At 32.9% G+C, this 23,634-nt stretch overlaps 1 non-coding gene across 1 annotated transcript; it reads left to right on the forward strand.

Annotated features, from left to right (window-relative positions):
* Positions 1-2,077: 2,077 nt before the first annotated feature.
* LOC128856133 (U6 spliceosomal RNA) lies at positions 2,078-2,184 on the forward strand. Its single transcript, XR_008453800.1, has one exon. It is a non-coding gene; the product is annotated as a U6 spliceosomal RNA (small nuclear RNA).
* The last annotated feature ends 21,450 nt before the right edge of the window (positions 2,185-23,634 follow it).

Genomic DNA, 23,634 nt, shown 5'->3' on the forward strand with positions numbered 1-23,634 from the left:
GCGATTGGTATCTGCGGTATTTTCATCATAAGAAATAACATTTTCAATATTTGATAGCGACGACGTAGACAATGCTGGTAATTCAAGTCTGTTTGTCAAGTGACTTTGAATAAGGGCAGAATGCAATTTTTTCATAAAAGCTGGACTGCCAAGAGGTGTTTTCTTTGTTTTAAATACGTTGAGTGAATAAATAATGTGGCTGTTTATAAAAGCCATATTCAATATGCCAAAAAATTAGCAAGAGGAATCGAACTAACCCAGTTATCCATTGTAACTTTTCTATTTGAACCATGTACAGTTTTAGTCAACTCTTTTACGTAGTACTCACCAAGTGGAAAGGTGGTTTTGTTTGATCCTTTTCCCAAATACGGCATAGCATCAACCATGTAGTTTGTACCGCTATCACATATCATTACCATTTTGAGTCCATACCTTGCTAGGCTTGTTTGGAATGCACATCCGGAAGCTACATTTTCCCATGAACGCTAGTAGTTGCTCGTCAATCATCAAACATCTCCCAAATTTTTCTAATGGGGGAAAATTTGTCTTCAACTATTTGATGGCGTGCAGATTTATCGTCGAATCAAAAACACGACATAAGAAATTTGAACCTTGCTTTCGTCATTATCGAAATATATGTTGTTCCACCATAAAATCTGTCAGACAATTCATCTGCAGACAGATGCTGATCTTTCTTGACTGCTGTTAATACCAAGAGTCCAATTAAGGCAGAAATTTCATTTGAAGAAGTTGCTTTCCTTTGAGCTTCATCTGTAGTAACAAATAAGATGGACTGCCGATTAGCAATCTCAATGTTTGTTCATTGAACAATTTTCTCCACGATCTCTGGTGTATTGAGCATTTGGATGCATTGCAGTGGGTCTGTTATATTTTTGTAATGGCGTGTTGGTCTTCCTTGTACTACATTTAGACCATAACGATAAGATTTGTCCTTTTTTGTTGACCACTTATGTTTATTTTTGCCCCGCAAAATAGATTTATTAAAATAAATTATATTTGACTTGGCTCTCAATAAATTCTTATCTTCATTTGTGTCAGTTGATTCTTTTGAAGAACTTGCATCCCCTAAGCGTTCGTTTTGTTCGATTTCTGCATCAGATTCTAGTTCGCTGTTGTCTAACTCATCGTCTAACCCATTCTCGTCGCCGCACATTGCAAGAAATTTTTCAATTTCTTCGTCAGTATAAATTTTGTTGCCACTCATATTGTATTGCAACTGTACATACCAAACAGATAAATAAACAAGAAAAATAACTTCGGAACGAAAAACTCACACAAAGTTCGTCGTTCGTCTTTTCGACTACGCATTTTTAAAAAATAAATACTAAATAATAAATAAAATAAATAATGCTACCGTTGTGCGTTTTAAACGTCTTCGAGAAGAATTCAACCGAAGTAAGCTGGATGCTGCATCGCTGACATGATTTATCAATCGCTGTTTTTGAGCTATAGCGAATTGCTTCGTTACTTCAGTCGCAGTTGGTATGTCAAGATATGAGATATGAGGAAAATCTCTAGTTACTTAGGGGCATTACTTCAAATAACATTTTTCCCACTATCATCAAACAATAAAATCATATTCTCTTATTAACCTTTCAGCCTCATTGGCATGCAGGCACCTGGTAGAATAAAAACCTATTTTGATAAAATTGGTATTGTTTCATAAAATGTCTTAAGCTGTAAAATAATTTACCCGCAAGTGTTTTTTATACCTTTTCATATAATTTTAGTGCTCTACTGCAATGCATTCCATTCATTTGTAAAAATAATTATAACAAATAAAAGACTAACATTTCTCAACATCTCACACAAAGCAACCCTGCGCTCATGGCCAGCTGTTTAATGACAGCTAACACAACTGTTCCACAGCTATTCATAGCTGTTCTCGCTCAACGCATACCATTAATAACAGACTAGCAATGGTTATTGTTGTTGCTTGGTACATGCTGACTCGTTGAGTGTGTGAAAAATTTGTTTATCTACATTTATTCTGTAATTCATAGGTGCTTTTTCAGCAAATCGGTAGTACAAATTTGATAATAAACCGAGACAACTTGTTCTTGCTTCGGCAGAACATATACTAAAATTGGAACGATACAGAGAAGATTAGCATGGCCCCTGCGCAAGGATGACACGCAAAATCGTGAAGCGTTCCACATTTTTTTGTAAAAATTTCATGGAAATTTAGCAAATAATTTTTTTATAACGCTTGTAATTTGGCTATGTCCACTGTGTATATAAGCTGAGTAAACATTAGCTCTGCCATTTGATTTTGTAAATTACGCTACCAACTATTGACAGAATGATTGAGAGTCGAATTTAGATGGCTTAAGTGAATTTTAACACATTACATTTGAAGTGTAGGATTACTTCACAAGAAGATCAGGACAGCAGTAAGTAAGTAGTATTACTACTATTTCAAAGCGTAGAACTAATGAACTCTATCTGGTATCGGTATGGACCGAAAAAGATTGCAAGTCAACCAGTTGAACCTAACCTAACCTAACTCAAAAATTAATGGAAATGACGGATTTTATGCAAGCAATTCAATCATATTTTTTATGAAGAGCTCCTTGTAAAAAAAACGAGCTGCCGTTCGCAGTCAGCTTAAAACTGTAGGTTATAGACGAATGATCGATCCACTTTTTACTGTGTTGCTTATTGAACTTCAAATTTTTATTGTCTACTGATGCTCGGCTAAGGCACTTTTTCTTCAACATAAGAGTTATATTGTCTTGGAAAAAGCGAATCTAGTATTGTTAATAATCTATTATTTTAGTAATAAGTCAAGTCAATAAGCCCAGTAATTGTCAATAACATACAAAACTTTTTAAATCTAAGTTAGGGGTAAGTACAAGGTGGCGCAAAATTAAACAATCTATCCGAAGATTTATAATTTTTGCAAATGGCCTCGTCATCAATCATATTTGACACTTGTGAACAGCAGCAGAAACACAGACTAGCAATGGAACTCGTACAGATAAAATACAATAAAATAAAGACTTTCACTATTCAATATCATTTTTTATTTAGTAAAGACTCAATTGTTATATGCTTCAGCCTATGAACCATTTGCTTTTTGACCCTGAGCTCAGATTTCAAATGTTATTTTAATTTCAGAATAGAAGCTTTTTTCTACTTAACCAAGTCTGAGAAAAATATATAAAATCCTCTAACTCCAAGTTGGAGCATTGAGCGTCGACAACTCCTCTCCGCCGTCAAACACGGCTTTGTGCAATGGCTCTAAGTTCATTCTAAGTCTTATTGAAAGACCTCATTTCAGCTTCCGTTGTACATCATCGTGGTCTGCCTACATTTTGTCTTGTCTGCTGGAAGTAGTTTCATCGCAGTGCCTGTTTGGCGATGTTGTCGTCATTCTTCATCAGGGTGTGGCTCTTCCTCCATTGCCATTTTCTTGTGCGAAATTCAATCGCCACATGGGACTGATTAGCCTTCCTCAGCAATTCGGTGTTAGATATTGTTCGAGGCCAGAAAATTCGCATTATGCGACGCAAGCAGTGATTCATGAACGTCTGGAGAAGCTTTGTAATCATTACGATGACCTCCCACTTTGTACAGCCGTATAGCAGGACGGTCTTGACATGTGCGTAGAAAATTTGCAGTTACATCGAAATCGAAGAACATGACCCGAATAGCCCGGTTGGATTGAAATGGAAAGCATCTACAATAACTGAGTCATCGATTTTAGACACTGAATACCTCTTTGATGGTTTTCGTTAGAAAAAGAGGTGTTAAGAACGACTTCAATTGCCACCAGGGAAAAGATTGGACACGAAATGCAACCCTGCCGAGCGCCAATCAGCACATGAAAAGGTTCCAATAATTTTTCTTTATGGAGCCTGAGAAAAAGTATGTACAAAAATTTGTTCCTGCTTCACCGTGTAATGTTATAATGAAAAATGTAGTAAAGTATGGTGAAAAGAAATCTTTCTTTCATTAAAAATTTAGTTTCTTGTACCCTTAAATCTTAAAACATATATGTCCATTAGGGCGGGCCGATTTAAAAATCGCTCATTGCTCTGTGAAAATCATATTCTAGAGATCAAAATAAGAAACTTTGCCGAAGGAACCATACCTCTAAAACGAATTCTGATGTCCCGCAACTTAAAATAAAATATCACCCTTTTTGGCATTTACATGAAAAAATCAGCTAAATGGCTATGTTTTTTCTTTATTTTTATTTATTTATAATAATATTTATTATTTATTTATAATAATAATATATCTATTTTTTCTCTTAAGAAATTTATTTAGTCAGAACATATGTAAATGAAAAAATTAATTTAAGTGAATTATAGAAAAGAAACTAAAAAGTTCGACCCAAATTGGGGTACATGAGAATTCGTTTTAGAGGTATGGTTCCTTCGGCAAAGTTTCTTATTTTTATCCCTAGAATATGATTTTCACAGAGCAATGGGCGATTTTTTTGCCTCCCCACAAATCGACCTGGCCTAATGTACTATAATATTTTCCTACCAAAAGAATAAAAAAACAAAATCATAAGGGATAATAACTAAAATTAAAAATGAAGAGGCTCGAAAGCAAAGAATAGAGTCGTCACAGTTGACGATCTATAATATAAGAAATACTTAAATTTACGTTGTAAAATTTTTTTGGCATATTCTTAAAGGATTATATTAACATTTTATGAAAAACAAAAATTTTTTTTTCGAAATTTTACAGGTATCTGTCCCCTTAAAATGCCTTCGCACTTAAAGCGACCGTCATCTGCTATGTCGAGTGGTGTGCCACTACAAGAATCCCTCCTCTACCGCTTCTGGATGTTTCCATTGTCCCGGAAATATGGTAACATTTCATCGAGGACAGAGAAACCCCAAGTAGGCGTTCTGAAAAATACTGCCTCTTCTACTCTTCCTGCGTTAAGGGTCGCCAATTTTGGAGCCCGCATCATGACATCAGCTCATCTTCTTATAAGATAGGTAGGTTGAGGTTAGCTGTCGGTTAAGCATCTCTGTCCGTGCCAAGTTTTTTGACGCGCAGTAAGAACAAACTGACCAGCCGCCCTAATGTAGAGTTATAGCGAGATTTGTCTAAGCTTTAATTTTGTGAGAGTTTCTTTAAAAAAAAAATTTATAAAAAAACGCATTTTTAGTGTTTTGTTTGTATTTTTTGTTTTCTTTATTTCATTTTTATTTTTATTGTAATTTTTAATCATAAATTCAATATATTCGTTTTAGCACATCGAACACCATGAATTTTGAATTTCTCTTTTTTCCACTCCACATAGAATATTTTAGTAATACACATGAATAATGTATGTATGTATGTATGTTTATAAATATAAAATTCAATGATTTGTATATATAATATAAATTTTTGCAAGCATTTATTTTTGCTCATTTTTCAAATTTGCATATTTTATTGCAAAAACTATATTTTTTCTTGGCGACATTTGAGTCGGAATTTTTTATAGTCGCCATATCAGCGTTTGAATGAAATGTATGTAGGTGTGCACGCATGTGTGTATGTATCTCTATTTGGCTTATAAATGTGCCTTTGTTCCTTTATATTCATAATAAATATATGCAAGTATCTGTATGTAAATATTTCGTTTTATGCTCTTGGCTATGCACTCGAACCTCTTATAATTTTGAGTTTTTTTTTTGTTTAATTATAAATTATTGTGCTTCCATACAGAGAATGGTTGGACATTTATATACAACTATAATGGCAATGGCGCTTAAATTATGCTTACATTTAAAGGTTTACAAATTTTCGAATTTTTATTTTTGAATTTTTGAATTTTTTTATAGCTCATTAAGTGAAAAATTCAAATTTAGCCAACTTAAATATGCGTAAATATGTACATATGTATGTTATTTTTAATTGGAAAAATTAGTAATTTTAAACACATTTTGCGCGCGTTGAAACTTTCTTGTTCAACAAAAATTATAGCAAAAATTTTAGAAAGTTTTTTTCTTGTTTCTGAATTACTGAAATACTTCATTAGTGTTTGTTCAACCGACACGCATCTATTTTGACAGCTTCGTCTTTATGTAGTATTACTAGACAATTATGAAATTTTTTAAAAAAAAGTGTTTTTTTTTTTTGCTATAATTTATAGCTTTTTGTGCATTCCATAATTCATAACTTACCTCCACATAACTTTTTTTCATATTCTCGCATTTTTTCAAACAAACCACAGTAAATTCGCATTGCTTTTGGACAATTTGTCCAGATATTACAAAGTTGTTTTTCATCATTTCTGAAATTAAACACAGTTTAGTTGGGTTTCAACCCATATTTTCACAGAATTTTTACTTCTTAAATATTTTTCACAGATTTTCTCAATCGTTTCTGAACTGAAAGAGTTTTTGCAAGTGTTTTTCACAGGAATTGGAGTTCTGAAAAAATTTTCATTTGAAAAAAAAAAACTTCCTTTGAGTGTCTGGAAAGCTTTAATTTCATCTGGATCACATTTACTGTCACACAGTGCTACAGATATTCCCATATTCAGTTTATAAAAAAGGGCTATGTAAAGAAATTTGATTACAAATTCTGTGAAGGTCTTGAAAGAACAGTTTTCCCTTGGCGTATTTTCTTCAATTGAAATTTTTTTCAGAAATGCAAATCTTGTTAAAATCCCTTTATTGGATAACAAAAAAAGTTGGTTTTGGTCGCAGGATGTAATGAGTGCAAAGATTTTGCCCCATATTTTGCCAGAATTTTGCTCCTCAAAAAACAAATTTTTTCCTGTTGAAATTTGTACATAATATCGGTAATTACTGAGATATGTTTACATAATTTTTTTTTTCTAGATAATTTTTACGAATATTTTATCAGAATATTTCGTTTAGAATCATTTTGAAAACTGATCGCGCATTTATTTTCAACAAAGCAACTTTTTAAAAGTCTTGAGCAGAAGTTACAGAAATGTTTCAGGATAGAAATAATTTTATTTTAATTTAAACTAGCAAAAATTAAAAAAAAACTGTTAGAAAAAAAATTTTGTTGCAAGTAATATTTTATTAAAATTAATTAGACATAATTTAAATTTATTTAATTCAAATTAATTAATGAATTTTAATTCAAAATAGTTTATGAAATTTAGCAATTAAAAATTTCACAAAAAAATATGTATCATAAAAAAATTGCATTTAGAAAAACAGTTACAGAAATATTTTAGGCATAGAAATAATATTATTTTAATTTAATTCACTAATTTTAATTCAAAACGGGTGGTGAAATTTAAAAATCAAAATTTATAAAAAATATCTAGAAAAAAGTTTTATTTAGAAAAAAAAATACAGAAATGTTTTAGGCATAGAAATAATTTTATTTTATTTAACTCTTTAATTTTTAATTCAAAACAGTTAGTGAAAATTAGAAATCAAAATAAAAGAAAAAGAAATTTTAGGAAAGAGTTATGAATTTGTAGAAAACAATTTTATTGAAAAAAAATGTGTTTGCTGAAAACAATAAAAGGCAATTTTTAATGAAAATTCATAAAACATAACATAACTTCGTAACTCATACAAAAACGTAGACAGATATGTACAAGGTGGCACAAAATTAATCATCCAATTTGTGCTTGAATAACTTTTTCACTAATTAAAAAAAAAAATGTGAGTTATAAAAAAATAATAATCGCGTTCCAAAAATTAATAATCTATTTTTTTAATAACTTTTTTACCGAATAAAAAAAAAATTATTTTGGGGAAGGAAAATCTTTACGTTGACGTTTACGCGCTCCATTGCTTGTCTGTTTGTATGCTACAGCCAGTCACAAGTCACAAATAGAATTAAGGTATGACGCCATTTGCAAAAAATTATAAGTCTTCCGATAGGTTGATTAATTTTGCGCAACCCTGCATCAACAGTGTTGCTCACATAATTAAGTTCTTTATCTTTTTCCAATAGTCGAATTATTTACATTGGACATTTTTTTTGTTCATTTTTTATAAAAATATAGTTTATTGGATAACAAAAATCTTGTAAGTTCCAATTCAATTTTATTGAAAGCTCATAAGAATTTAACAAATTTGAAAAAATTTTCTTGCATAACAAAACCCTGTAAACCAAAGTTCCAAACTTAATGGAAAATTTACAAAAATTTAACAAATTTCAAAATATTTTCAAAAGCAGCTTCACCTTTTTAATCAGAATCTTTAGAAAATTTCCGGGTGTGCAGTTTCTTAGCCAATTCAATGTTAGTAAAAACAAGGGTCGCACAAAATGGTGTTGGTTTCTCAAATAAAATAAAAAAATATTTTTTGGCAATTTTTTACTGATATAAAAGACTTTCAAACATGTGTTTTATTTGTTATTACGTTTTTATAAAAAATTTGCGAAAAAAAATTTTCGAAAAAAAAATTTAGTATGAAAAATATTGCGTATATTGTAAAAAGACAGAGTGATTTAATTAAGGAAATGGGAAAGGATTCAAAATCAGATATCTAGTAAAAAAAAATTAAAAAACAAAAACAACAGCCTGAAAATCATTTATTCTTCTTCTATTCGGAAGATATTTTTCATTGTTGTTCTGCACCAAACTTCGCACAAATGAAATTTAACCAGTAATGTATTTTTTTTTGTTGCCTTAAGAAGAAAATTTTGAAACATTTCAGTACACGCTTGAGGTTCAAATTTGTTAAAAATATATGCAAAATATTTTTTAGTCTGTTTTTTGCAGTTTTTTCTGTTTTTTTTTTCTTTGAATTCTTTAATATTTTATAGCTATTCGCTATTCTAGAATTTATTTCATTTGTTATGAAAGTTCAGTTGTTGTTGTTGTTGTTCAGTTCTATTTCGCACGCTCTTAGTGCCTGTCATTGATTGATATATAGAAATAATGCCATTGAGAATAGCTTCAATATCTGATTTTCCCCTTATTTTCAATTTTGTCTCGCAACCAGGTACTTGGAATTACAATTTGTTTCTTGTTTTTTTTTTTTGTTTTTGTTTTATTGTTATATTTTTGAGTGTTTGTAAAACAGTGGTCTTAATGCATCAGGCTTTTGGTTCTTACAAGTTTTGTTGGCTGTTTTCGTAAAGAAAAAAATATTTTTTGCAATATTTCGTTTCTGTTTATTTTTAAATTTTTTTGTGGCGATTTTTTTTCCATGTATTTTGTAAATAAATTGAATTTATGAAAATATCTGCCGTTGCTGTACACTAATGGAAAGCTAAAACTTATTATGACGGCCTTTTGGGCGCGAGCTGATATTGATTTAAATCAAACACAATTTTTAATTTCAATTGCTTGGAAAAAATATGCGTTTTCTTCTTTTTTCATGCTTTTCTAGCAGCTATTCATTTTTAAATGTAAACATATATCGATATTTTATAGATCCATTATTTTATAACTGTGTGTAAACATAGCATAACTCACATAGATGCAGATATGGAATATTTCTCGCGCAAGTATTTCATTTCGTTTGCTTGACATTCCCTTTACTGGATTTTATGTAACTCATTTATTCCTTACTTATATTTATTCCTTACTGTTATTTATATTTCAAAAAAATTTTTATTTTTTGTTTTCGCATTTATCTTAAACAATAACTGTACATAGGTCGCTCATTTTTGTATAAACGTTTATTTTTTATTAAAATATTACTGAGGTAGTTCTTTTCGCTTGCATGTTTCTTTAGTGTTGTTATTTGTTTTGTTAATTTTCCTTGTCGGTTATTGCTGTTGCTACGCTCCACTGCCCTTACATTTCACATTTTTTCAGCAATACTTACAGTAATAAATTTCCTTATGTTTTTAGTACTCTTGGCTTTGCTTTTTATTTTGGATATTGGCATAAATGAAGCACATTTACTTAAAGCACATTTAACAATTATGACTTGTTTTTATTTTTGTTTTTGTTTTTGGTCAAAGTTCATTTTCCTTTCTTCTTATAATAGCCTTCCTATATTTATAAAAAAAAACAGTTATTCTTAATAAATCGAATTGTTCAAATATACTTTTGCATGTACATATATGGATATTTTGTAAATATGTTTTAAGTTTGTATTACCTTTCAATCTGGTTTTATGCAATGAGGAACTTACGTGCTTGATTTAAATTATATGAAAATGAAAATACAAAAAAAATTGTTTTGAATTTTCACGAGGCTCGTTGTAGTTAAAAAGTGCAAAAAAACACTCGCACAACACAATTTTTCATATAGCATTCGCAGAGAAATACTAAGCAACCATATTCTAAGATACATGTTGCTAGCAATATTGTTGCTAGGTCCAACATTTCGCAACACAACTTTGCTTCCCCTGATTATGAATAGCAATAATTTGCTGTGTTGTGTAAATATGGAACCAGAGAATGTTAATGTGATTATGTTAAGGTTACCCAATATTGCTTTTGTATTGTTTCTTTGCTGGAACTGTGGCCAGAGAATCTGTGGCTAAGATACGAGCAGAAAATGTCAGAGAAGTCATTTCATTAACATTCTCTGGTATAGTACGCCGATAAGGGAGAATAATAAATATAAATACAACAAATAGATTCCAAAAACAATGGTTACCTACTGTAGGTATCTCGCTCGTATCCATTAACTCAACTGCTAGCGTTACTCTGTCACTAATCATCAGCTCTCGTCTCAGAGACTACAATTTAAAAAGCAAGCACATTTTTATATTTCCTTTTTTTTATTTCAAACAAATGAGTGTAAGTTAAGAGAAATATTATATTATTTAACTATTTATGAAAGTCGTGTTAGTGAGGTGATGTGACGGGAATATGTCGAATTCGCAAAACTGTAGGCGAGCGTAGTCTATTAGATGAATGTTTAGTGGTCCAGGGTTAAGGCCCTCAAATAGAAAATAAGGGCACAGAAGTAAAAAAGTATGGACACCATCTTCACGATTTTTTTCTAATATTTAGAATTTGTTTTCGAAGTTAACAAGTGGAATATACACACGTACTACGTATGCATGCAATTACAATAGTATACTGGAGTAGCTAATAGCACAAAATTATGCTATTTACATTTTTTGAGTGCATATACAAGGTGGAACCTAATTATTTTGCGTGAGACTGCCGCTGTCTAGCTCACAAATATAATATCAAATATGTATGACCAAAATCACAATATAAAAAACGGCTATACAAGATATACACTGAAAAACGTTTGCAGACGGACTTTTAACTTTCTTCTTTCTTCCAACGATTTTTTCAGTCTTGCTAATATAGATTTTTAACAAAAGTTTTGAAGGTGATAAAGTAATTACATATTTTTTCACAATTTTCCCCCCTTTAAGGCTAGACTAACATCACGGTCGTGAAATTTCGCCAGCAACATGCATTTGGCTTACCGTAAAATGTTGCTAGCAACATTGATTCTGATGTGAGGTGAAATATCAAATGTATAAACATCGCCCCAGCAGCAATTGACAAATTTTGGTAAGAAAAGTGCTTTTAAACAAATCAATACACTTACATACATACATATTGACACACAAAAAACATAAAGAAGGTTTACTTACAGCCTATTCAAAGACATTTCGCTTAAAAATGTCATATCTTCAGAGTATTCGGACTCAGACATCTCATTCGCAAAGGAACTGTCAGTTTTCGCTCAATCGTAAATGACATGTGCATATTAAATAGGTGTGAGAAAATGTTGCTGGCATGTAGCGCGGTGCTTTCACGACGTGATCTGAGTACTACTTTACCGCGAGATACATACAAAATTTCCCGCATGTTTCACGGCAATGCAATTTGTATGGACTCTGACAGCCATTTACGTGAAAATTAATAAATGAAAAAAATTAAAAAATATGTTATATTGTGAAAAAAATATTCAGTAAGGATCTGCTTGCCTTATAATTACAAAACGAAGGCAGTTTTTTACGGTTCTTAAGGATGGTGCTTGCACACCGTATACGGATTTTACTAGTTTATCGATGCGTTCTTGTGTTGTTGATCTGCGTTGAAAATTGTTAAAAATAATTGCCCGAAAATGTTCACGTTTTAATTCCATTTTTGAAGTGAAACTTCTTTAGGCGCGTCGGGGGCCCCAAGGCAGATTGAAAATAGGCGAGTGAAACGGTAAGTTCGGAGCGTTACCGAAATCCGTCAAATGGGCGGGGCCAAGGAGCAGCTGCTCCTTCCCACTCTCGCCTATTCGCTCTCTCTGTCGCTCTCTCTTCTAGAAGATAAACCAGTGCAAAAATGCAAACGTCTCTAGCACACCCTGTAGCGAATAATTTCGAAATAATATGAACTGAAATGTATACAGCACACAAGTAAGCATTGAAGTAGACTGGCGACATGCAGGCAACCGACAATCGACAACCAAAAACGGGTATTATAGATAGCCATAGCCCGTGCAAATGAGTGCTGTGTGTGAGTATCAGATAAAGCGCCGATTGAATGTGTGTAAGCGGGAAAGCAATAAGAAACTGCTGTGAAGTAAATAGATGGTAGGTATGGAGGAGACGAAGCGATACAATGAGTGCGTTTGCCAAACGAGTGACGATAGTTGAAGTAGAAGGTTGTAAAATGACATTTCAACCGTTTCGGTGATCAAAGCAAATTGATTAACGCGCCAAAAGTAGGCAAAAAATACCATTGGAAGTGCAAAGAAATGTCAGCGTCAAGTGCAACACTGCACCCAAGTGTCAAATTTGAAGCTAATAAGGACAAAAATAAATAGTATAAATTTATGTGGAGATCTAAACCGGGGCTCCCATGCATGGAACAACCAACTTAGAAGTTTCACTTCTACCGTGCGTGAGTCTGACAGACCCTAGTTTTTTTTTTTTTTTGGCGAGACTTTTGACTTTTTAAACCCACTGTGAACAACAGTAATATGACTCACACATAAGAATGTGCTGGGTGTGTTTATGGTAAAATATGTGAAGCTGTTCGATGGAAATGTCAGGTGGCGCCTGACAACACTAATAGTTACCAGGGCCAGAAATATAAACAACAACCTTCGTACATACGAACGTAACTACATATATAATGAAGATGAAAGACATTTTTCTGCTGTGTGTAGTTTGCTACATGCTGCATTACGGTGGTGAGGTGACGATAGAAAACGTCTCTCATATTTTGTGCTCTGTGTGACAAATATTTGAACTTTTTCACTGATTTTTTTTCTGCTACTTGTTCCCTTAGTCGAGAAGAGCAACGCCATTTTTTAACACAGTGAAAAGATTTTTAGAGGTATGGCCAAGATCAGACCGTTCACTGGCTCTAAGCGATTTTGAAGGAATCAACTGACGTAACCGGGGCCATGACAACATAATTCTGTTGCCTAGTTCCCAGTGAAGTGGCAGCCGAAGTTAAAACATAAATAAATAATTCGTGCGTACACCTCTGTTAGGTGTTTGGCCGAGCTTCTTCGCCTATTTGCGGTATGCGGCTTGATGCCGCTCCACATACCTACAGTTTTAAGCCGACAATGTGTATATTTTTAATGAGAAGCTTTTTCGTGGCAGAAATACACTCGGAGGTTTGCCATTGCCTGCCGAGGGGCGGCTGCTATTAGAAAAAACTTTTTCTTTTTGATGTTCATGCACGGAAATTTGAACTTACGCACTCGCGAATGGTAATCACGCACCAACCCATTCGGCTACGACGGCAACCAAAGTTACCCTCACAATTTTTTTTTAATCATAGCTGAAGGCCAAACCTTGTAATCTAGAACCCTGTATGGCGCTGTATGGCAAATATTTGAACTATTCCACTGGAATTTTTTTCTACTAATATTTGCTCTCTCATTCGTAAGTAGCTACGCCATTTTTGACACTTTTTTGACAAGGAGCTCGTATTCTACTCTCTCTTTTTGTACCTCGAATACAAGTCACGTTTGTAAAAAGAAAAATAAAAATGGCTTGAACAAATATTTATTGCATACTTTTGGGCACTGCTGGAAAATAAGAAAATGTGCGGAAATGACCAGTCCCGCTTGCTTCTTATTGATAAGCAGCTCATTAATGTGCTTTGCTTGATGCCACTGTAGATTCAATTATTTTTTAATATTCACCGCAAATGAGACGCGACTTCGAGATACGCAAAAACGCAGTTAGTTTTCAAAATAACGGTGCGTTTTAGTACAATTTTTCTATGCAATGCATTCTTTTTGTGTGTGTGTGTGTTTTTTCTTTTGATTCATTTTTAAATATATAATCTAAATCGAAAACTTTTTGTACCCTGCGAATGTTGTATTCCTCATTTTATATAACAATTTTCATAATAAAAAAGTAAAACTTTTATAAGTGTTTGCGATTTTTTTACAATTTTTCATATTAAAAAAGAAAAACTATTATATGCATAAAATTTTTTTTTTGGTACCTCATTTTTGAATAATTAGTTGGTTCACTGAGTGCCGTGAGTGTCGTATTGTTTTAAGTCGCAAAGTTTTTAACTGTTAAAAATTTTGTAGAGAACTTGAAATCACAACAAAATATTTTTTGAGTGTGTCAAAATCATAACATGACTCTGTACGATACTTGTTTATGGGTTAAGGGTTTATGGGCTTACCTTATTTTTAGGCGTTCAAAGTTTACGTCATACAACAACACGACTCTTACGCCACCCTTTTGAATACTCGAACTTTTCTTCTCACATTTGGTGAGGTGCCCTTGCTTGTACTTTAGTTATTAGTTAGGTTATAAATAGTTATTATAAAATAACGGTATATCATAATTAATAAACGTTCATATTTACAATAATTCTTAACTGCTATTTGTTTTTTCTTATTTTCACAATTTTAGCTTAACTGCTAACTCTTATTCCATACATCTGCTCACCTGCCTTACGAAGCCTCTACAATTTATAATTCTCGAATTTGAAAATTCTTATCACTTTTCATTTCTATTTTTGTTTTATACTTTTATTTCCCAGCTGTTGTTGCTTACTTTCACATATCGCTTCACTCTTCGTTTTTCCTCTCTGCATACTCCATATGCAATCCATCACCATTTCTTAGGTCTAAACTTACAGCTACGGTAGTAAATTTGAAAATCCTAAGCCATAAATATTGAACATTAAACCAATTTGACATTTTATTTCTCCCACTTTCTACTCTTACCCTACGATTTTTGCTTTGTTTTGTGTGTTTTTTTTTTTTTTGCTTAAATAAAAATTTGTCTTCACCTGTTTTCAACTCACATATTTGTATGCCTAAATTTGTTTTCATACCTAATCTAAATTCTATTTTAATTTCTAATAATTCCTAACTCCTTTTTTGCTTGTGATTCTTCAAATAAACAAATTCTTTCTTGCTTTCTACTTAGTAAGTTTTAAACCATAATCACCTGTTTTTCGGTTTGTGTGGGCTTTTTAATTTCTTGATTTTTTTTTAATTTTTTTTTATTAATTTGAAACGAGTTAATTTTTAAACTAATATCAGAATAGATAGAAAGAGATGGTAGTTTTGCTCTGAATTTCTGAAATTTCATATATTGCAATTTCAAAAGTGGCTAAATGAGAAAGAAATACGCCTAAAAAAACTACTCGAAACTCAAAATTTCTAATTAAAAAAATATTATAGTTCCATGCAGCATAATTCTAGGCGTTCTACATATCCATTTAGTAACCTTTTGCAAATGAAATTTTAGCCAGCACTTTTCAGACTGCCACTACTTGTCGAGCTCTAACCGCCAAACAAGCGTCGTAAGCGTGAAAAAGTAAATTTTTCAGTAGATGAATTTTTTTTTTTAATTTTTTCAATTGAGCACTTAAACCAAAACTGCTTGCGCCACAACTTCATAACGGTACTTCAAGCTCGTGCGTGTGCTGCTCAGCTAACTATTTCTATCGAAATTTGACCATCAAAAATTTTGTCGCTTGCGCCCTTTCGACGGTTAGCGCTCGATATTTATAAACAACACTTTTTTGCAGCTTTGGATCCAAGCAAATTGGGAAAACTAAAAAAAATTATAGCAAGCTCGTTTATATTTTACTTAAACCAAGTAACTACTAACCAACTAATTTTGATATCAATCTGAACACAAAGCGTTACACTATAACAAGCAGAGGAACACAAAAAGAAGTCCAATTCAAAAAGAAAAGAAAAACACATTTTTTCCAAATTTGTGGTGAATTTTCAAATTAAATTTTTACGCTCCTTTTAAAGTTAATTCACTCTGAGGAATCACACGCCACTCAGACACAGTTTACACGTCAGAAGTTCTATACCCTGAGTCTCATTCGGAAATGGGACTCTACTCGTATTAACTCTCAAGCTGATTTATTTAAGCTAAAAAAAAATAAATAGTAGGCGCGCACACTTCTGTTAGGTTTTTAGCCGAGCTCCTCCTCCTATTTGTGGTGTACGTCTGTTTTTATTTTTTATTTGAGTTTAGTTAAGCGAATATTTGAATTCTTCCACCGTTACACTGGCTAAGTTAATTAGAAGAGAGAGGGAGAGATCTTCAACTACGAATATCGGTATAAATTTAACGACCGCTCTGGATATAAGGAAATGAAGTAAGACATCAATTCTATCTCTTAACACAACCCCACCAACACTGGTGACGCTACGGACCCTTGTGGTCTATGTGGTATCTGTTCAGATCAGCCTGATATGCCTAACCTAACCTAACCTCTTCTATATTTGAAATAGATTCTCAAGAAGGCCGTTGCTGACTCATGTGAGTATGCAAATTTTTCTTAGAAGTGAACATAAATACCGGTGACATTTAAATATACGACGAGAAGTTCTTAACTCCCTGTGCTCCAACTAGGAGTTAGAGGATCCTATATAAATACATTATTAGAGGTCAACAATGTCACGTTCAGGAAAAAGTTTCATATTGGAGCAAAGAACAGTTTGGATGCCCATTGGTTTTTCGGTAGTGAATTTCGTAGTCGAGTTTTATTAGCGGAACAGGGCAGGAACAGGCCCTTCTTAGCTTTATATCGCTCATTTCCCACTGCAAAAGTGTCATAATCCAAAAAACCAAAATGGTGAGGAGAAGGACTTCGAAGTTTTCAATTTCCCATACCTTCTTAAGTAAAAGTGCAGATTTATATTAGTTTGAGAAAAAAGAAATCCATTATTTTGGAGTAAAATTTTTGTGCAAAACTGTTTTATGGTCGATTTTTAGCTCCTGGCTGATGCTACGACTACTAACATGCCGGTCAACTTCGCTTATTTTTATGATTTTATCGACAGTTTCTTTAACACCAAAAATGCCTGAACGGAATCGACGAAGTTAAAATTGCACCTAATCAGTTGTCGCAGTATCGGCACCATAAACACCATTCATAATTTCACCGGCCTGGCTTGCATTTTCGCCACCAAAGAAAAACTGTAAAATGTATAGAATTTTCTCTTGCTCACTTCCCTTGTTTAAACCCTGCAATTCACAACTGAATGGAAGAAACAGAAAACAGCAATACAATTTTTTTAGTGTGAAAAGTCACCTTGACAACGAGCATAAACTTTGAATTGTTCGATCTATACTTTACGAGATACCGATCACTACCACCATCTACCGATAAAATAATGGATTACTTTTTCTTCAACCTAATATTTTCATCTACCCATTCATCTAATGAGAAAATAGAAAAAAATATATTTGGATTATGACACAACTTCGTTATGCACCCTGATTGGAGTCTGCCGTAGTGAGTCTCTAATAGAGGCTGTGCAACTCTCCCATACGGTAGGATACATCTCCAGGAACCAGCATCTTAAAACTGCTCTGTAATGACAGCCATCAGAGGTCATTCAAAATCTACGCTAGCTCTTAAATTGTTTAGCTCATACTTGAAGCTCGATCAACTTTACGTATAGGTAAGTAAGTTTCCAAATGCCCCCAAGCTCTCTCTGTCGCAGGATTGTTACTTAAGCCACAAGTTTTTAACGCATATTTTATACTTCTTCAACAACAAAGTGATTGATAAGTAGCTTGATTTTCTCAGGCAATACTGGTTCGAGTTGATGGTGACGTGAAACCTGGGAGTTCTGCTTAAAATGTCAATAAACTCTTCAGCGCCCTTCATTTACCTACTAACTTTTACCTATCTAACTTTTAGTTACGGCGCTGATCTGATCTCTCTGCCTTTACTGTTGCAAGAAAACGTGTATTTTGGCGATTAGCAACATATCTTTATGGGACTTTATAAAAATATTTTATATCTCACTTTCTTGAAGGTTCGCTTACACGGCTACTAGACCTGCAATCGGATCGTACCAAATTTGAGGCAGTTAATTGTTATGCCACATCGGACCGACAGATAGTTTCTAAGCGCTTTTGCTTAACAGACATGCATGGCAGGTTGACCGTTGACTGTAGAGCATTTTTTGTTTTTACATTTTTCAATTATAACCAAGTCGTTTGCTTGAACGACGATGCTGCGATGCCAAGAATCTTCTTTTTATTTCATTTTATTGGTGAGCAATTAAAAGGCACGCCTGTGCGTAGAATAGAAACACTAAGTTCAGAAGATGGGTGTGATGCGATACCTGGAGATGATTCTACATTTTTACTGATAGCTAGGACTGACTTCCGATAATGGTAGTCATGTCATGGGCGACACTTTATAGAGACATTAGTGGTCTTTCCGATAACGCCGATGTTGATAGTTAGTCGAAACTAGCGGTTGACCTATGCATTGTTGAATCTGGTATTTTATTTCATAGAACTGGCTTCTGTTGTATCTAGGAAGCACCTCAGCTTCCAATAAACATCTGCTAAGGGTGTGCCTGTGTTAAAAATATAACAGCAACTGCTTGCAAAGCAATATACAGGGTGTTCCATCTACGCTTGATAGATATGAAGAATAACTTTGACTTGTCGTAACTCGACTTACTTCTTCTATAGCGCTTTAGAAACGTTTGTGTGGTACACATACTGTGGAGAACGCGCAAAATTTTAGAACTTTTTTTGATAATAACTCTTTGAAGATCTTAACTCAGAGTGCGTACCGAGGAAAATATCGCAATAGCGCATTGCCACAATAAAGTTTTTCGAGCGGAAATTCGTGTCTTGCGGGAATGTTTCAACTGTGCGGTAATATTTCAACCTCGGCAAATGCTTGCATCGCAGTTTTTTGAAAACATAAAGGCTGTTCGTAAAAATGTCGTGATGATCCCGGGATATCCTTTCGCAGTAGTTCCTCGCCATTGAACATCGCGCAGAATTATAAAGAAAGACTTGCATTTGGTTTCCTACAAAGAGCAATTGGTTCAACGTTTGATGCCTCTGGCTAAGCGGAGACGTTTGGAATTTGGCAGAAATGTGTTTTCGGCGGTTAATTTCCAAAAATGGCGATCTTGATTAACCCTCCGTTGCACACCTTTTTTAAAACCTTCGGTTGGGCACCCGGGTCTGGCTTTTTTCTTCCTGTTCGAGGATCCTTCAAAGGTTATTTGACAGCGCAGCTATCGACTTTTTTCTATCAGGCTACTTAAAGGTAAAGGTATTTACCGATAAACCTCAGACATCCGACTCTCTGAGATCAATATTCCCGATGAAATCAACGCTATAACCCCAAAATGTGCTCAAAATGTTATGATAGGTAGTGCAGAAAAAGGACCCAAATCAGCGTTACTGAAAATGACCACAAAGAAGTGACCATCTTTTTGGTATTGTTTACAGTCATTGGCCCATTAAATTGTGCATCAAATAAAATGCTAGCCGCAAGGAATTCGAAACTGATGATATTTTCAGTAAGTAATTCATAATAGAAGGAAGTTTGATGTCAAATTGCGTGAGAGTTTTGACGGATATTTTCTTTACCGATGGGTCCAAGAATAAAATATGTTCTGGAGCCGGATGGTACTCTAACGATAGTACTCGTTACGCTATGGGAGGAATGGCAGCTGTTTCCAAATGGAAATTTTTGCCATTCTGAAACTACCAGAATAGTTAATTGAGAGGAGATGGAGCGGGAAATAGATTGAAGCTTTAGTGACAGTCAGGCTGCACCAAAGGCTCTGGAGAGTGCAAACCTCAAAGATTGTTCAAGAGTGTAAGAAGAAGCTTCAAGAGAAGATACTGCGGTGTTCAAGTGAATGAAATTGCCAATGAATTAGCTAACTGCGGTAACAGCGGTTATCCCACAGGGACCAGAACTAATAATCGGAATCAGTTCTACAGGAATCATGAATCGGATCAGCGATTATGTACGCCATGTACGTCTAGAACGCTGCAAAGTATTTTGTGAAAGAAAACTGTCAAACTTTCTTTTAAAACTAGGAAGAAAAGACGTTCGGTTGATGATCGGTGTTAATACAGGACTCAACTCATAGGGTCAGCTTTTGACCACCATTGGAAACATTGAGAACCTGATTTGCTTGTCTTGCTTAGAGGAAGCGGCCAGCACTGAGCATTTTCTCTGTGAGTGCCCTGCATTTGCTAGAGCAAGGATGCGAATTTCGGGCTCCGACGTCATGAGAATTAGTTACATTCGGTATTTCAAACTGGAAGATATTTTCAAATGAGTCAAAGAATCTGGAAAATTCTCACAGGACTAGTATCTCTGTCTCTGTATCTATTTTATCCTATCTCTCTTTCTCTCTGTCACTTCTATCCTTTCCTCCTTGACTATCTACCCTTTTACTTTCCAGAGCTGTGAATACAATGGGCTTTTTAGCCTGACTATTTTGGAAGTTACCAAACCCCTCGGTATTTCTTGGCTCGACTTTTCAAAATTTAATTTTCAAAAAAACAATTCATAGTTCTCGTGCGTGCTTGACAAGGAGCATTTACGCCTTATTGGTAAGGTAGTTTTCGAGTGATTTCAGAAAACATTCCGCAGCTGTTCTGAGTGCGTTCTCTAACGGTAGGCGCTATTCCATAAATCTGTGAAATAATTCTTAATTCATTCACACACACAAACACATGTACGCATTGTGTACTATAAAAACTGGACTTCTATTAATTTTTGTACCAAAATGTTTCAATCACAATTTTTTTCATAAAGTAAGAAAATTAAACAAATTAATACAACCTACTTGATTTCGATAAAAAAAAATCATGTAAATATATTTCTAAAAGCTTTAAAAAATAGTACAAACTTACTTTTTTAAACACAGGAGTAGCAAAAGAAAACCAAGCCCAAATCAAAGCAATTGACTACTAAAATATTACCAAATTATTAAAAATATTGGAAAATTCTGCCTAAGGACGATAAGGTAGTGCAAATTCTATTGTAAATTTTAACTTGAAAAGGTTTTTTCTTTTAACAAAAAAATAAATCAAAAGATAAAGCAACCATTCCCAAAAAGAAATTATTTCAAAGCCACCTTTAAGAAAACAATAAATAATAAAAGACAAAAGAAGCATAAAAATGAGAAAAAGCACAAAAGTAATAAAACTCAATAGAATTCAAGTTGTTTTTTGTTGTTGATATTTTTAAGTTATTTTTTCCACAATTGTTTTTCGCATTAAATTACTAAATATTAAATGTCTATGTATATCGTGTATGTACTCGATCGTGTATATGTATAGGCATGTAAAATTAAAGTATTCATATTACATTACAATAAGGGAATAAAAAGAGTTTTGTTTTCTAAATTTACTTAGCTTAGTATGAAACCCGTTAACATTGTTTTATGTTTTATGTTTGTTGTTTGTTGTTTGGTTGATTGGCTGATTGGCTGATTCATTATTTGGTTACAATAATATTGACTATTTCATTTCTAAGCAAATGGAAAGCTGTTGCTGTTGCTTTTGCTGTTGTAGACAAAGTTTTTTTCTTTTTATTATAAACAAAAATTCAAGAAAAAATATATAGAGGTCAAACAAAAAATGTTACAAGGATTATTGAAATTTTGGCATTGCTTTAAATTGAATAATTTCATAGTTACACAAACAGTTCATAAAAAAAAAAACATACTTGAAGTGCCCACTTCAATTCAAGTTAAAAATTGAGTTGATAAAAATGTCAGTTTCTTAAAAAACAAAATTTATTGTAAACTGACTTGAGCGAATTATAATCAATATTTTCAGTTATATGAAGCCGAAAGTATAAAGAGAAAGAGATCAAAATGTTGCGCTAACAAATGTTTTGCAATAAGATTACAGCAAAAGCTGTTAGCAACATGAATACGCGACTGGTAATAAGAGCTGTTAAGAGAGAGTTGGGTTGCAATAACAAATGCTGTTCCAACTGTTTCAGCAACATGTGTAAATGAAGCTGTAAGAAATTTAGCTGTATCAACAAGTTGAAGGAGACATATTCGATCAACATGTTGTGCAATAAAGGTTGAGGGAAAGTTGTTAACAACACTGAATGAAATGATTCGCTATCGCATTAACTATAATGAATAAGGATATGAAGAGAAAACTAAATTCAATTTTTCTACATTAAAAAAAAGAAAAAAACTTTTTCTATTTTTTGTTGGTCATGCACGGAAATTCGAACCTACGCACTTTTCTACATTTAGGTTGAATAATTAATTTAGAAAACCAGGTGCTGGCTTCCATAGCTACTTGGTACAATTTTAGGTACGTTGTTTATTTAATTTTTTTTTTTTTAATATATGTCTTCATTTATCTCAGTAGTGCATTTCCGTATAAAACAAATTTGTTTCTTGTTTAACTTTCTACATACTTTGTTTGTTTTATGTGTGTTTATGTTATCTTGTATAATTCTTCTGTTGGTTCCTCAGGTTCAGGTGAAGTCTTTTTTGTAATTTTCAATGCCTACTTCTATAGGGTTTCTGCAATGTTTTCAGCTTTTAGTAAATTTATCTTTTTTTTCTGTTTTTCCGTTATTTTGTTACTTTCAATTTCATATTTCACATTTCATATTTTACATTCCATTTTGAGCAGCCGATAGGCAGAATCATTTTTAATTTCACAAATAAATTTTCGAAATCAATAATATATGTATGTATGTATGTATGTATATTATTAGCTAAGCAAATATGATTGGTTTGTATGTATTTTTATTTAGAGTTCACAATTATTTTGAGCTAAGCCGAAATAAGCTTTCGCGCATGCATGAGTACACACGTTTTGCAGATATTAATCAACGTAATCGATAAGAAGGTAAAATATTATTTAATATAAACACTAACGGTAATAGTAGTGGTAATAATGGTAATAATAATCGCAATCGAAATAGAAATAAAAATAAAATTAATTAGCATAATTAGAATTATATCACCCTGTATATGTTGAAGTTCATAAAAATTATAGTACAGTTATCATTTATCGCTTTCTATGTATGTATGTAGCAGCTTTTGTATGAATAACTGCTTCTATTCTGTTCCTTTTTTATTATTAGCTCTTTCATTCGTTTTTTTTTTTTGTTTTCTCTTTTTCTTTATTGCAGCACTAATCGCCATTACAAAGTTATTATTGTACATTTATATTGAAATGATATTAGGCGACATTGACATGCAGTTATGTATATATAAATATTTAGTATGTACATATATACATATACATACATATATAATAATTATTATTATTCTTTTTTTTTTGTTTAAATTATGAAGGTAGCATTGTTACAGTGTTGTTTTTATAATGTTTATGTTTAAATACATATATAAAAAAGCTTACATTTATAAAACTAGCACTATTTTGGCTATGTAGCGCGTGGTTTTGTAGATTTTATTCTTTCTCCACTTTTCTTTGTGCATTTGGTTATTTAATAAAAAAAGTGTAGATACATGAAAATGTTTTTCTTTTTTATTTTACCAGAGAATAGTGC

The sequence above is a fragment of the Anastrepha ludens genome, chromosome 2, assembly GCF_028408465.1.
Source record: "Anastrepha ludens isolate Willacy chromosome 2, idAnaLude1.1, whole genome shotgun sequence".
Classification (NCBI taxonomy): Eukaryota; Metazoa; Arthropoda; class Insecta; order Diptera; family Tephritidae; genus Anastrepha; species Anastrepha ludens.